The following is a 15,549-nucleotide window of genomic DNA, read 5'->3' on the forward strand; positions in this document are numbered from 1 at the left end:
ACACATTCCTTGACGCCATGATACACAGGATGGACCAATACATCTCTTTCCCTGCAACCCACGCAGAACTGCTACAAACCAAAGCTGACTTCTACCAGATGGCACAATTTCCCCAAATCATCGGTTGCATAGATGGCACGCACATTTCGATTTGCCCACCAGCGGACACTGAATACATATACCGCAATCGCAAGTCTACACACACCATCAACGTGCAGGTGATCTGCAATGCAAAGTGCACCATCACAGACCTGGTAGCAAAATTTCCAGGGAGTACCCATGACTCCTATATTTTCCAACAGAGCGGCATATATGCACGGCTGATGGCTGGCGAATTTGGAGAAGGATACCTCCTAGGTGAGACACATCATCAGACCCCCATAACACATAGTAGCTAGGTGGAATACATGTATGCATGTGTCTAATGTGACCCCTTTCTCTTCCAGGCGACAGTGCATATGCCCTCCGCTCATTCATACTCACCCCCTACCTCAACCCCTCCACACCCAGCCAAAGGAGGTATAACCGGGCCCACATACGCACAAGGAATGTTGTCGAACGGACCTTTGGCATCTGGAAAAGTAGATTCAGATGCCTGCACAAGAGTGGAGGTGCAAGGCAGTATACCCCCATCACCTGCTGCAAGATCATAGGTGTATGTGCAATGTTACACAACCTTGCGGTGAAGAAGGGCACTGAGGTGGAGTTGTCTGACTACGAGGACCATGACGACGACGAAGCTGTGCCACTGACACAGCCAGCTGGGGTGTGTACGCCAAGTGATGGCAGATACAGACGTGAGGAGATTACTGAGAACTATTTCTGAGTGAGGACAGATGCAAAGACAGCAAAATGTTGGTTGGAAAAGACAAATTTTAATACTGTTGCAACACAGTTACAGCACTGATGTGCAACAAAAAATGGTGAATAGGAAATAAAATAAAGTTCAAGGTTCAGGTTGCCTCACCCAACCTTGTAAGGCTACTTCTTTGCCTGCTTGCCAGACCCACTGGGGTGTCCCTCAGCCCCCTCTGAATGCCCAGCAGCATCAGCGGAGCGCCTGGTGCTCCTACGTGGTTCAGACGCAGCGCTGGCCGGGCTGCTGCGGCTGCTGCTGTCCCCAGCATCACCCAGGTCCAGGGCAGGATTGGAGGCGGTGTTCGAAATAATCATGGCCTCCATAGCAGTGGTGATCCGGGCCATCCCCCTTGTGAGCTCAGCCGTATGCTGGCTCAGGCTAGATTCCTGGTTCGCGCTGCGATGGCACAGTTGTGCCGTCGCCGCAGCAAGGCGGCCCATGGCGCGGTTCAGCACCCGGGCATCCCGCCTGCGCACCAGCTCATGCTCCTCCTGTCTGCTAGATGATTGGGTAATGGCAGTGGTCAGCCTGCCTAACCCTGCTGCCACCTCCTTGTTCGATTCCACGAAGGCCTGGAATCCCTTGACCAACTCTCCCATCTGCAGGTTGTGCTGCAGGAGCTGGCGTTGGCAGGCCATCGTGGATCTAGCCTGTTGCCTCTGAATCTTCACCATCTGTCCCTCGAGGCCCAGGAATACACTGCCCTCCCGTGCTGGTGCAGCAGTGGTGGTGATGGTACGGCGCCGGGCACTGCTGCTTCCGGCCTGCTGAGTGGGCTGGGGTGCCACTGGTGGGGGTGTGGTGCTGGCCGGTCCCTGAGCCGCTGCTCCCAGGACAGGTAGTACAGGTGGCAAGGCCATGGTTGTGGCAGGAGCTGGTGTAGGCGGAATGGTGTCCCTTGTAGGGGAGTTCTCTGGGGAGAACTGCAAGGGGGGTGTGCTGGCCATTTCTGGGGAGTTCAGTGCATCGAAGTCTATGACCAGGTCTCCCTCCATACCTAGCCCTAGGGTGTTTCCGTCATCCTCCTCCTCCTTCTGGGCAGCCTGGCTGGTGCTCGGCCCTGCGACTGCAGTGTCAGACGGTGCTGCTCCCTCTGATGTCAATGTTGTTCCGCCTGATGGGGCCCCTAGGTACAAAGAAGCATTTGTAAACTGAGTGCCGATGTATTACAGTCAGTACAATTTCAGCGTTCCACATGTCCTTGCATCTCCTTACACTGTGTCACACTGTTTCCTGTCTTGTGATTCTGCACTGCCATGTTTAGCTAACTACTGCTGACTACATGTACCATGATGCTTGTCTCTTGTATGTTGGTGACAGTACTGTGCTGGGGTTTGCCTATGCATTGTGTCTAATGGGGAGGTGTCTGGTAGGGTGTGTCATGATGCGCATGCTTCTTACCTGTAGCTGTAGCTCTTGCAGAGCTGTCCAGGGTCCCAATTCCACTGACACTCTCCCTCTCAATGGTGCTGGAGACCAGTTCCTCCAGCTCGGTGAGGGGTGGGGCCGGGTTCCTGCCTCCTCCAGTGAGTCCAGCCTGCCTCTGTATCTCAGCCATCTTCTTTTTTGTGAGGCTGCGGATGTCGTAGAATCTCTTTTTTAGTTCTTCTACGGACCTGGGGGTGACACCCGCAGCATTCACCTTTTGGGCGATCTCGGCCCAGATCCTCCTCTTGGTGCTGTCTGGCACATTGAGGGACAGCTTTCCGAACAGCTGGCGGTGCACCCTCACCACCTCCTCGACCAGCACCTGAAGCTCGGTGGTGGTGAACTTCGGCTTCCTCTTCTGGGAGGACTTCTGGCTTTCGCACTGCTCTGCCATGTTCTACAGTTCTGTTGACAACCTCCTACTCCAACTGCTGCAAACTGTGAGTGTTGAGCTCAGGCTGGCTCTCCAGAACCTTCTTAATTAGCTGCACCTGCCAGGGTTGCCACTCCCTGTTTGGGTGGGGGAGGGGGAGCCACCTCATTGGCTGAATCGGCATTTACCGATTCGGATATTACCGATTCGGTAAAATCCGATTCGGTATTATCCGATTCGGTATTATCCGAATCGGTAAAAGCCGATTCGGTTTCTTCAATGCATTCCTATGGGCTTTTTCGCCATGGGTGTGTTTTCATGGCTACGAATCTATGATTGCCGAATCGGATTTTACAGAATCGGCTTTTACCGATTCGGTGTTGGCCGATTCGGTAATTTCCGATTCGTTGTTAGCCGATTCGGTACTTCCCGAATCGGTCCTTGCCGATTCGGAACGTACTGATTCTCATTACCGATGACGACCGAATCGGTATTCATTCGCTATTTTTTCCCTACATCTCGTTTTCCGATTTCAGAATACCGATTCGGCCCGCCTCGGTATTTTGAATTCGGAAAATCGCGTTTACCTACATCGGGCCCTTAGTGCCTCTTTGGATTACGGTGGAAGACTGTGGGATAGTCGGCCTTTAAGATATGTGTCCCCTCCAGTTTTTTCAGTTAAACTGAGTCAGTTATTCTCCGTTGATTCCCTTTGGCACTTTGTCTACCTGGTGGTTATGAGGACAAAAAAAAAATAAAAAAAGTTAGCGGATGATCGTGAATTACCCAGGTTCACAGTGTATAAATTAAAAGGTAGGGGCTCAAATACACAGCCTTGTTTAAGCCCTTGGTCCTTATACACCTTTTTTGTAGCTGTGCTCTGTGTGAGTTTGACACGTACCCCGGTTTTAGAATAGAGTACAATAATAGCGTTCAGCAGTGTGCTTTGGATCCCTCTGTTTTGTAACTTCGAAAAGATAAAGTTCCTATTGACAGAGTCAAACGCCGCAGAATAGTCCACATCATAAGCAAAGAGAGGGTGCTGTCTTACCTAGCCCGTTGAACTATGTGAGCCAGAGCTAAAATGTTGTCCAATGTCGAGGCTCCGCCCCTGAAGCCTGATTGGTACACCTGGAGAATACCTTCATCACTGACCCAGTGTTGTAATTCCTGTAAGAAGAGATTTGCATATGCCTTTGCCTCAATGTCCATCAGAGCTATCATCATATAGTTGATAGGATCTGAGGTGTTGCCATTTTTATGTATTCATTTTAGTAGGAAGACTTTCCATTTTTCAGGGATTGTTGCGTTGATAGTGCAAACTGGTATAAAGGGGTCAGTAAAGTAGCCCAGAAATCATAGTCCTCTTTGAATAGTTGACCTGGTAGACCGCTCGGACCTGGTGCTCCATTGCTTCTAATGTTCTTCAGTGCTGTTAGCACGCGGCTGTGCACATCCATGAGCTTGTATACATCTTCGCAGGTTGTTTGCCTTGCTCGGTTTTAGTCTCAGTAGTATTCTGTTAGCTGCTACTTCCTAAGAACAGTTGGTTGTTTATACAGGTTGTGATGCTCGACTTGCAGTACAATGTTTTCACATGGTTTATCCATGTATGACTTGAGACTGTTTCATCTGTTTAGGCCGTGCCCTTCTAGTGCTTTAATATATTACCAAAAGTCAGATTGGCACTTTGTTTTAAAAGACTGTGACGTATAAACACTGAGATTCCTTCTGTTGTTTGTTAAAATACCATTTATTTCTAGCTGAAATCCACTTACGGTGCGACTCTTCCAACCCAACCATTTATAATAGTGGTTTGCCTGCCTCGGTGTTCTTTTACTTTATATTATCTTTGTACAGTGCGGTTGATGTTGGCAGCACACCTTTTCTTTGTCTGCAGACTGAAAATAGGTGGCCTGCCAAAGAGCAAATGGTACAAGTCTGCGACCATGGATGGCGATTTTAAAAATATGCTCTTCCCAGTAGAGTTATTATTAACTGATACTTATTTATTTTTCCAAACAGCCAAACATGATGTATCAATTGTTTTTCGCTTTAGTCCTAATAACGTGAATTTCTTCCCTGGTAGATGAACCCGGGGTGTTTACACACTGAGGACCCCGTACTTGCAGTAAATAAAGGAAGATGGCAGCTAGTCTGCTGCCGTGGTTGTGAAAACTCAACTTCTTCATAGAGAAACTTGCTCATGAAGACATAATCAATTGTTGATTAGTAACAGAATGGAATGTATTTTGCTCTGGCAAGAGAAGCATCTTGAACAGATCTCAGACAATGTGTATTTAGAAATTAATTTAGCATGTTTTCGACTGGGGTCATAGGTAAGTTAGACTCTTTATCAGTTGCCAGGTTATGAGTATTAACATTTCCGGCTGTTATTATCCCACAATTTGGGTAATTAGTGAGTAAGACTTCCAATGTCCCAACCAGTTCTCTAATCTTACAATGTCGAGGGCTTTCCTTGTTGTTAAAATACACATTTAACAATACAATTGCTATTGGGAGTCTGTTCAATTTCAAAAGTTGCAAATGCACAGCCTGTACCACATTTGTGCACATTTGAGATGTTGCTGCTTTTAGTGCCGTGGTCATACTTACATAGATGGATAGACCCCCGGACCGCCTCCTAAATACATTATACTTTTTAGCTACGTGTTGAAACTCCACAAAGCCTGGGATTAACAGTGATGACATTAACCAGTGGCCACCGAGATGGAGCCCCTAAATGTAGCTCCTGTATTTGGGATCACATTCAGTGATTAATCCCACTACAATCCCGGTCATCCACCCGCCATCCACCTGTAGACAGACAAATACCTCTTTGCAGGGGTGGAGGCCTTGGCCTGATGTCTGAGGAGTTTGCGTGCCCGATGCCGGCTGGCTTCTTCCCTGCGTCTGCCGGGCGGGGTGGGGTCGGGGGGGGTAGTATGGGGAAGGAAATGGAGGGCCTCAGCAAAGATCCCAGGCCGCTGTTAGAGCTCCTGTTCCCTTGCGGTTATGTTTGCTTCTGTGGCCTTTGGTGGTGGTCGCCGGTCAATGCTGGAGTTCCTGAGCCATAGAGGGGGAGCCCGGGTGTCTCCGGGCCTGCCCTGGGAGGTCAGCGGTTGCTGCCATTGGTATGAGACATGAGCGGCTGTGGAGTACCCTAGCCCTGCCCCTCTGATCTGAGCCGGTACCTGGATTTGTGGAGGCTGTGGCGTCCATGGAGGCATGCACGCCAGCAGAGCCCTGGTGTTTCTGTGTTCGCGCAAGGAGGTCAGCTGATGCAGCTTGGGGGGTGAGACACGTCCTTAAAGAGACGGTGCATGAGTTTCTGGAGGACGTCCACCGCCGAGGCAAGTCCAAATGGCATTCTGCAGAATTGATAAACACATGAAGGGTGTTATGAACGATGTTAACTTCCTGCTTTCCGGGTGTAGTGCTATTTGGTGATATGCCGACGTCAGAACGATGGTGGAATACCATTTTATTCCCTTGGTCTTGGCCAACATGTCCTCGATGCGGGATAATGGAAACTTTTCCACCACAATGCACTTATTCAGTTCTCTCAGGTCCACACACAGCCGGACATTGCCGTTGGGCTTCATTACCACCACCAGGGGCGCCAGCCACTCCGCGTAATTATGGGATCGATTATCCCATTCTTCTCCAGCCCCCACAATTCCTGTTGCACTGCTTCTCTCACTGCAATGGGGACATTTCATACTTTATACAATACTGGAATGACATTGTCCTTGAGTTCTATCCTGTGTGTGAACTTTTCCAGCTTCCCGACTTTCCCGCCAAACACCTTGGGGAAGTTCCTCTTCAATTTTTCTAGGTCTGGCCATTGTTCATGTGCCGTCATCAGCACTTGTATGTCACCTCCTGGGTCTAGTTTTATGCCCAAATCTCCTTGATCCATCCAGCCTAGGAACGACGGGCCCTTTTCCGCCACATACAGTTTGCACTCCGCACTCCGTCCGCTGAATTCAAATTTTAACGCTCGGTATCCTACCATAGGGATTCGTTCTCCCGTGTACGAGACCGGTCTTATATCCGGGGGTTCTAATCGTGGTCCCAAGTGGGGCTCGAACTTCTCGTTCCACACAGCTCTTTGGACGATTGTATAGGGTGATCCTGAGTCTACAACAATGCTTATCTGTACACCTCCTATTAGCATGTTGCACTGCGCTTTGTTCGATCTTCAGACACCACACCCAGTACTTGATCCTATATACACAGCACCGTGTCTTCTTCCTCTTGCCTTCTCTCCTCTGCATCTTCCGGGTCATGATCCACGTACTTCACTGTGTTGCGGCCTGCTTTCCGACGACACACCTTTTCGTAGTGCCCTGTTATGCCGCAGAACATACACTTTTCTTGGAACACAGGGCATCGCTTGTCATAGGCCTCGTGGGCCTGGCTGCACATCGATAGCACGATTTTCTGGCTCCTCTGTTTTGCTTCCCTTGCTGCCCCAGTTTCCCCAGCCATTTGTTGGGCCCTCTGCTATTTGTCACTGCGCCTTTATTCCTTCCCATGGGTTCTTCATCGTCGACCTTGTTCACCATAGGCCTCGCGACTGGTTCTCTCTTGGCTGCATCCGCACATCTCTTCGTTAACTCAGCCTTTTTCACAATCGCAATCACTTCCTTTAGTGTGGAATCTCCGCTTGCCCATAACTTGTCCTGCACGGTTTTGTTAGTGGTGTGCATCACTATCTGGTCCTTAATAAACTCGTTGTGTAGCGCGCCGAATTTGCACGTCGTCGCTAATTTCTTCAATGCCGCCACGTACTCGTCAATTGATTCTCCAATTTCTTGCTTTCACTGCTGGAAATTATTCCAATCTATGGACGTGCATACTGCTGGCCTGAAATGCTTATTAAGTTCATCCATGGCATACGCAAAGACGTCGTCATCTGCAGCTTGTCGGGGCTTGGGAACCAGGTTTTGGAATACCCTAATCCCTTCTGGGCCCATGTTGTGTAGTAATATTCTCTTTTTCCTTTTACTCGTGAATGCCTCTTCATTCTCGTCTTCTAGAGCTTCTATATAATTGAGAATGTACTCTCTCCAGTATTTCCATTTCATCAGGGGCTCCCCTGGTTTTGGTAGGAATGGGATTGGGGTTGTCATTGAAGATGCTTGTGCGCTCATTTCTTCGCGCTTTTTTGTGCTGTCTCCTGGTTCTTGGGACTGCCTGGTGCGCTAGTCTCCTCCCCTGCTCCGGTTGAAATTGGGAACTCTCTGCACCTCCTGCTCCTCTTCTCCTTGACTCCGCCAGGGCCCCGGTCCGGTTCGAGGCTCACCCTTTGCTGTACTTCCCCGGGCTGTATATCCTTGTTCGTTGGGAGGCTGTGGGCGCCTATCTTTCTGCTGTGCTGCGTCCTTTCCTTGCCCAGCGTGGTGTTACTAGGGGCTGTTCCTCCCTCCGTATCTTGGGGGTGGCTGTCCTCGTACCTGGTCGTGCCGGTCTGCACCTTGCTGTGGTGCGTCTCCTGTCTCTTCTGCCACGCTCTCTGTGGTGTTCCTGCTCCCTCTCACGTGGGGCCTGTCTTGCTTCTTAGTGCTGTTATTTCACCTTGACTTTTGTATTCCTTTTTTTTCCCCCTTGTACCAGGTCCCAGCCTTGTTGCCACTGTAAAGTTCCTTATCTATGCAAGGACTACAGGACACTGTGGAGTATGCAGGTATCACTATTTATTCTAAACTATTACACTGCACAGAGAGCGCCGAGCTTGTAGCCTCTCTGCCCGGGCTCTGACTCTCGAATCGCGCGTTTCTAGCGCGATCCAAGATGGCCACCGCTCATGCTACGCGCTGATGTAGCGTGAGCACTAGAACGCAACTCTACATATGGCGGAGCCCCTGTGTTCTGGGCTCGCACCTTGGTGGTGGAGGCGGCTGTTCCTGGCTGTAACAGCGATGCTGAGTCCTTGTGTTTTGGCTCGCACAGCTAAGCCCTGCTATATGTGGATCGAGTCTTTGGGCACGGGGGCTGTATGTAGAGAGACTGGCGGAGTCCTTTGCTTCTAGACTCCATTTGGATTAACATGTACCTATATGCCTGCTACTTCTGTGTTTGACAGCGCTATAAGCCCCAGACAAATTATTCTCTCCCCAGTGTTACTGGGGTCAGTCCCATTGTTGCCAGATTTTGAGACCCTTCCCGAGCCCAAAGACCTCAAGTATCAGCCCATATTAAGCCCAATGCAGACCAGTTTCAGCCCAAAAACTAGCCCAAAGTCGAAACTCTCAAATTTTGCTAGAGTAGTCTTCAGAAAACATTTTAAGGACGAATCTAAATTCTATTCAAAATGCAGATAGTGGGCAAAGGATTACTGGGCACCTGTGTTAATAACTACTAATTTTCAAGACCAGTCACCACTTTGACTTTTCATTTTGTAATTCAGTCACCACAGAACCAAACCTGAACCTGGCATTCATGAATTACCTCTAGCTAGATACACACACATTAATACATCCATGCATGAAACATAAAAAACTCACAAAACTTACCTTAGCTACAGGTCTCCGAGAGAGAAGCCTCAGAGGTCCCACAAGGGTTAGCACTGCTGCCTTCCCTCATTGGCTGATTGGAAGGCAGTAGTCCCAACCTTATCACAGAGTGGGATGGGGTCAGTGATACTTCTGACCTCACCCCACTCTGTGACTAGGTGCCACTGTGACACTCTGCCCTTTTTACTTCAGGGCTTAAAACTGTAGCGCCCATGTCCGAGTCAATCAGTGGCACTCTCCTTCATTACAAGGGGGGAGGGCCTCAAGGCACTTTTGCCAGACTGAGGTCACGCACACAGGGCTGTGAAAATCCTCAACCTAGCAAAGCTCAGGGAGCCAGGAGTCTGCATTTAGCACATGTCCAGCTCCTGCCTGTCTGACCTGAACAAGAGGAGTGTCTGTAAGGCTGGCCTTTGTTCCGCTCCAACACCCATTGAATTTGACGCTGCACCCTATTTACAAGGGTGACGTAAATAGGAGGCAGTGCCAAAATTAGGACCAGGGAAAACATGGACTTTACATGGCGAAACAAGGAGAAATGCTTAATTTCTCCTTGCTTTTTGCTGTTTCTATGTGTGCTGCACTGAGCAGCACACATAAAAAAAGCAAATTGCCATGAATGATTGTTCATGTGCAGGAAGGTGTCCCGTCCATAAACAATCATTTAAAAACAGAGGATTTGCAACTTCTATGTGTGCTGCACAATGCAGGACACAGTAGTTACATTTCTCCACTCTGGATTGTTTATGTGCAGGAAGAGAAACCTTCCTGCAAATAAACAACCATTCCCTCCACGCTAGCACCCTTGTACTATAGTGCAATTGGCGCTAGGCAGCTGAGTTTAGCTCCAGTGCTAGGCAAAATGCAGGGATGTGCAGTACAATTGTAAATACGGCGCATTCCTGCATTTTCAGAAAGGCAGAGCGTGGCATTAGCCATGTTTGCTTAATGCCCCGCTTCTCCATTCACTTTTTAATATGTCCCTTAATTTGGTGAGAGTGCAAATCCTGCATTGCCGATCCCTGATGAGTTGCACTACTCCTGCTGAAACAAGGTCAATGGAGGCATCAATGGGTGAGGCGGACTGGCCTCAAGGGTCCTGTGACCTTAGTGACTTAGCCACTGCTGCTCTAGGGTGTGCTGCTTTGTAGGCCTGCCTGCAAGAAGACTGGAGGTGAACTTCAGTATTGATTGTGGTGGACAGGCCTTCAAGGTACTAAGACACCAGGGCTTCTAAAGTTCTAGCTGGGGCTTCTAAGGTCTATCATGGGAATGTGCTTCCCCAGGAGAGTGGTCTGGTGGACTGTTCATGAAGGCTGTAGCTGGTTCCCCAGTACAAAATTCGGCAGCTCTGGTGTAGTGCCACATCCCCCAATGAACACCATACTATCCCACTGAGACACTCGCACTGCCTTCAGCTAAAACCCAGTTGTGCCCTGCTATATATACCTGGATGCGACTCAATTCAAATTATGCACAAGAGTAATATGCTGCCTGGGAAAACAAGTATCTTCCTGGAAAAAGCAAACCCTCATATGGATGCAAGTTTAAGTAAAGCATGTGAAATGTAAGTAGAACAACATGGTTAACTTAACACTTTTACAATCATTATTCAGAAATCAAGAGTGTTTTTGACTAAAACTTTAAGCACCACTACAGATCCCTGGAGGGACCAGTATCTCGGTCCATTGCTTATATCCTTATGAACCGTGAGCAGTATGGTTTAAAAAGACTACATTCCTGAACACAGAGCTGTGGTACGCATTTTATAAACTAAAATAAGGAAAAAAGTGGATAAGGATCACATGAATCGGTTTCCACTCCACCCATCGACCAGGTATTGCAGTACCTCCAGGAATGGTGCACCTCATCACCCAGGGAAAACAATGCTGTTCAAAGAAAGAGGAGAAAACAAAAAGCAGTGCTTCGCTGGCAAACTCTGTAAAGTGGCACTACTGTGTTTGGGTGTTAATAAAACGAATCTGGCCACTTTGTGAATGCTCTGTAATGCTTTAGTTATTTATTTTTCATATTTTGAACCCAGAGAGTGCAAATAAGATGATCAGAAGGACAGAGTTCGAAATATATTCGTAAAGATGGGTGGATGTCAGGCAGTGGAATACATTTATAGACTTTTTCCTAGTTACTTCATCTGTTCCACATAAGCAGTATTCATAATGTCCGGGATTATAATTGAGGTGTTCTGATGTTTATTTCTACCAGCCAATGGCTCTCGTTTTGAATTTCCTCCACAGGCACCTGGCACCAGTTTTTTTCTGCTCTGCTCGGAACTTTCAAAATGTATATTTTGCAGTATTTTTGAAAAGATGTCTTCCCACAAACATTTCAGGATTTAAACCACACTGATCCTGCCTCAAGCAAATGTTCCTTTTTGTCTGCCTGTGGTGCAAACTTGTGCAAGAAATGTGGCCTCAATCAAAGTAAGGCCATCAAGTAGAAAGAGGCCAGAGGCTGCCCTTTGGAACAGAAAAATGTCAGAAACACTTCCAACAAAAGTGTTTCTTTCTTTTTTGGATCCATTTCACAAGGGAACAAAGGAATAAAAGTAGAAGAAACAGACGGTGGGAGACGAAGTACCGTTTCAGCGAGAGAGACAGAAAGAGACGGGGCAGCTGACAGGGGCAGATCAGGAAAAGTGGACATTTCGATCACTAAATTAATACACTGGCACCTAAAGAACCACCGCATTAGCAACAGAAGCAGGAGGCACGATCGGCCTTTGACCAGTCCTTGCCGCTCCTGAGACTCCTCCTCCGAGTACTGTACCATGCGCGCCCAGAAAAGCAAATGAAAGGTAAAAAAAACTAGGAAATAACACGCACGAGCTGCGTAGAATTTCTAGGTCCATTTTCTAAACGCCGGGAAAAGGACTCTCGTAATGCGACACTGATTCCGCAGTGTACGCTAGGCCCAAGCCCTAAAAATGACAAGCCTGCCCCTTCGCAAGACCATTGGTCTATTCTCTCTGGGGGCAGACATCAACAAGAAGCAGGGTCCTCATATGTAGCGCATACGCGCTATGAATGATTGACAGCCCTATTACCGATTCTCTGTGGCCGCCGCACAACCACTTATTTTGCGTACACTAGGGCAAATGTTGCCCAATTTCCCGCAATGCGCCAGCCTAGTTTTTTCCCGCACAAATGGGAAAAATGTCGCCCAATTGTGCGGGAAAACGCCCAATCTGGCAACACTGGTCAGACCTGCTGTGTTTAAAACAGCCAGCGGACTCTCAACTTGAGACCTTGGATGGAGCAGTGCAAGTAAGGTAGGACTTCCTTCCTGCTTCTCCTTGGGGCGGCCATCTTTGAATAGCCCTGCTGCATCTAGTTGTGATGCACTGTAGTAAAAATCTTTCTCTGGTTGTCTATATAGTCCTGGTTTTTGCTTGCCAGGTCTCATTACACATCTGGTCTGGACTCTGGCCTTTTTGGAACGTTATAATAACCTATCTCTATTTGGTGGCTTAAGTTGATACATTTTACCTCACTCTGATGCCATCTTCCTTAATGAGGGCTTTTGATCTCATAAGAAGTTGTGCTTTTGCACTACCCTGGTTTGTCATCTCAACTTCTAGCATTTTGTGGACAGGAGCTCTGTTCAGCCGCACCTGGAACACGTTGGGATTTTCCCCCCAAAATTGGACTACCTCACCTCCCTTACCACCTTTATTTTGTGCGCTATCCACATCATGGGTCAACCTACTAATAGCTCCTCTAATTTCCTTGTTCAGGTAGCCTGAATGCTTTTAAGATTGTCTACCCCCCCAACCGCTCAAAGAAAGCTACAAAGTCCTTCAAGCACAATCTGCTAAAAACGATGTCCGGAAATGCTCATCACTGACACCATTTCCTTCAAAGGGTATGGTGGTTACTAACTTCATCTTCTACACTACCAGAAGAGCCTAGAGGAGAAGAGCTCTAACGTCTTCACTTCGTTCCAAATTGCTGAGCAAAAACTCCCACGGTTTCATTATAACCATACTACCCTCTCCTGTCCTTAATGCTGATCTGACCATCTCCCTATAAAATAATGGTAACATCCTCATTCAAGCCTCTGACCTGAATCTCAAGAGCTTTGACAGAATAATTATGGGGATTCAAAATACACTTAATTACTTGAACCCTGCCAGTCATCATCATATCAGTCTCCCCACTAATGCAGAAACTTCAGTTCCCTCCGCCTCTTTCTCCTCCCGCTCCACTTCCCCCTCATTCCACATGAACCGGTCGGTCAATTCCTCCATTACCCCCAGGTCCCTCCTGTCCTTGTCCCATTCCTTACTAGTTGGAGATGACCATCTCCACGACAGAAAAAAAGAAAAAGGAGCATGCTGGGATACCCTACCCACTCCCTCCCACTGGGGGTTCATAAGTGGTAGCAGCCCAGCATGCAGCCTGTTCTTTTTTTCTGTCTTCCGACAGAATAGATGTGGAGTTTTGCTCTTACCTGTTGACTTCTGGGACGTCTTGTTGGACTGTTGGGCTGTACTCTGCGTCCTGATGTCTTCCTCATTGACACGTCGTGCTGCTGGGCTTCTCGACATCCTGTTCCATGGTCTCCTGGCCTACCGGGCTTGCCGGGAGCTGCGTTGAGGGCGGCTGGTCCTTTGAGACTGCGGCGCCGCTCCTCCCTGGCTGTTCCGGGTTGAAGGCCGCGTCTTCCTGTGGCTGGGCCGGTCGAGCAGACGCGTTGCTGCTGCTGTTTGGGGCAGCTCGGGCCGGCCTTGGTGAGGCTCCTGGTATTCCTGAAAACACAACCCCAACCCCTTCTGCCACCCTACACAGCCTTCTAAAGATGCTGTTGAATTCGGCTTTCCTCCTATACGCTGCATGGACGCCTGGGGGTGCCGGTTGCTCCCGGTTTTGCCTCTGTTGACTCAGCGCTCGTTGTTGATGGTGTCTGAGCTGGGGAATGGGGGGTCAGTCTTTGTGTGTTGGAGTTGACTGTCCCCGTGGTGAGTACCGCATAGCAGTTTCTTTTTCCACTTGTCTGCGCCGGCCCGCTGGTGCCTGCCCTTTCGTTTCTCCTCGGCAGCCGGGTCTGGTGGCATGGTGTACAGTTGCATAATGTGATGTTTGGTGTTCTACTTCTTCCACGGCTTGGGCCTGTGTTTGACTTCATGGGCGGAGGTTCATCTCCTGGCTTCTAGGACTGTTCCCATTCCTTTCTGTTGGGCACAGGCCGTGGAAGGGGTGGTGGTGGCCGCGCCTTTCTGTTGCCTGCTGCGTTGTATGGGCGTGGGTGGGGCTGCTGGCTGCTCGTCTGTCCCTTTGCGCTGTTCTATGCTGTGATGGGGCAGGGTTCGTTGAGACACCCCTCCCGGGGCTGGTGTTGGGCTTGCGCCCCCTTCTCCTGGTTTGTGAGTCGGCGGTGCTGCTTGCGCTCTGCAGTTGCTTATGTTCTGCACGTGGGTGTCTCTGTGGGTGCCATTCCCCGTTGTCCTTCGATTCTTGGCCTGTTCTTGCCTGGTGTTTTTTTCCAGGTTGCAGGTGTTTTTCTGTTTTGTGTCCTTCTCTTGCTGCCTTACAGAGTCCCTATGGCTTAGTGGTTGTGGTCGTATACTCTTTCCCGGTTGTCTGTGTTGCACTCTCTTGTGTTTCACTGCCTGTGTTGATTGTCTGCCAGGGGTGGGGTTGTGTCTCCTGGTTTGCCTCATTTCCTCGTGCCGACTGCTGTGTGTCCATGTATGCTGCTTGTGGTCTGCTGTTGCACTTTGGTTGGGCTTGGGGCGGGGGCGTTGTTCACGCCTCCTCCTGGTTGGGTGTTCGCTGGCAGCCCGGGCGGGTGTGTCTTCCCCGTTGTTTCTGGTTGCTTCCACCCTGTGCCCCTGGACCCCTGGTGGTGGTGCGGGTTTGGTCCCGGGCCTCCTCCTTACGCTGTTTGAGATCTGCTCTGGGTTTGGCTGGTCTCCCTGTTTCTTGCCTTGTGGGTTCCTTGCTTTCTTCCGGTCCTGTTGATTCCTGTCATCCTCAGGTTTCTCCGGGTGTTGGTAGGTTTCTGCTGGGGCTTCTCTTGCTGGCTCCTGCTCCTGCGTGCATGCCCTGCGTGCTTGTGGTCCATTTGATGCCTCGGTTTGGGGTCCCTGGTGTCTCCGGCCTGATTCTCTGCCTCTGCTGCCCCCTGCTCCCGGGTTCCTGGCCGTCCTTCGGCGTCTTCGGGTGCCTGCATTGTTAGCTCCCCTGCCTTCGCTGTCCTGTCTTGGGCAGTGTTTCCCCTTGTTGCCCTTTGCTTGGGAGGGGGGTAAAGGCGGGGGGGGGGTCCTTCGGGACTTCCTCCGTGGATTATGTGTTCCATGGCCTTATGGCTTCTCTCTTGCTCAGGCACTTGGTGCTGGTTGGCGTCTG

The sequence above is a fragment of the Lissotriton vulgaris genome, chromosome 2_2 (genome assembly GCF_964263255.1).
Source record: "Lissotriton vulgaris chromosome 2_2, aLisVul1.2, whole genome shotgun sequence".
Classification (NCBI taxonomy): Eukaryota; Metazoa; Chordata; class Amphibia; order Caudata; family Salamandridae; genus Lissotriton; species Lissotriton vulgaris.